Source organism: Brassica oleracea, unplaced genomic scaffold (genome assembly GCF_000695525.1).
Source record: "Brassica oleracea var. oleracea cultivar TO1000 unplaced genomic scaffold, BOL UnpScaffold00837, whole genome shotgun sequence".
Lineage (NCBI taxonomy): Eukaryota > Viridiplantae > Streptophyta > Magnoliopsida > Brassicales > Brassicaceae > Brassica > Brassica oleracea.
In genome coordinates this window covers 29,527-30,311 of record NW_013617473.1, presented here as the reverse complement: position 1 = coordinate 30,311, position 785 = coordinate 29,527, and positions in this window count along the sequence as shown.

The window sequence follows — 785 nt, the reverse complement described above, 5'->3', positions numbered from 1 at the left end:
GAAACGACCCGGGAGCGACCTCTCGCAGCGACATGCCGAGGTTGCTCTGCGTCTATTTGTTTGGCCGAATTCATGTTTTCTCAAGGGCCTTTTGGTCATTTCATTATGCACATTTTTACTTTTCAAAACCTATGTTTTAAGTACCTTTGGTAGCCACCAGGGAAAAGGGATCTCTTTTCTGAGGAACAACTAGTAAAACTTCTTTTGATTCAGATTTCATTGCTTTCATCTTGTGTTCTTGTTGATTTCTTATCTATTTCTCTACATGATTAATCTGAAATCCAATATGGGTTTAAGAGGAATCATGGAGATTAGTGAGTAATCACCTTTTGAATTCATGGGTTAGGAAGATCAAGGGTGATTAGGTTAGTTCTAGGATGTTTTAGTGTAGATCATTCTTGTTCCTTGCTAGTAGAGTATTCATAATACATCTTCTGAGTTGGCCACTCAAAAGTTGATCAATAGGTATTTCCCACCCAAAAGGTGTTTGATAAAATGCCTGAGACAACTCTCCTAGGCTTTTAGTATACTTTGCCAAAGATATTTGTTGTTAAAGGTGCTAAGATAGCTAATAGACTTGTTAGTAATGATTGCTTTCACATTATTCAACCAAAGACATTTGATGTTTGAGATATGTTAGCAAAGAAGCATTCATCTAGACATAGAGTTTGCTTAGAATTGTGTTTAGGTTTAAGGTCGATAGTTTGATTGATCATTTGCCATCCTTAGTTCGATACTTGATCACCCAAGGTCTAATCCCTATGCCCATGAGTTCTCTTTTCCCT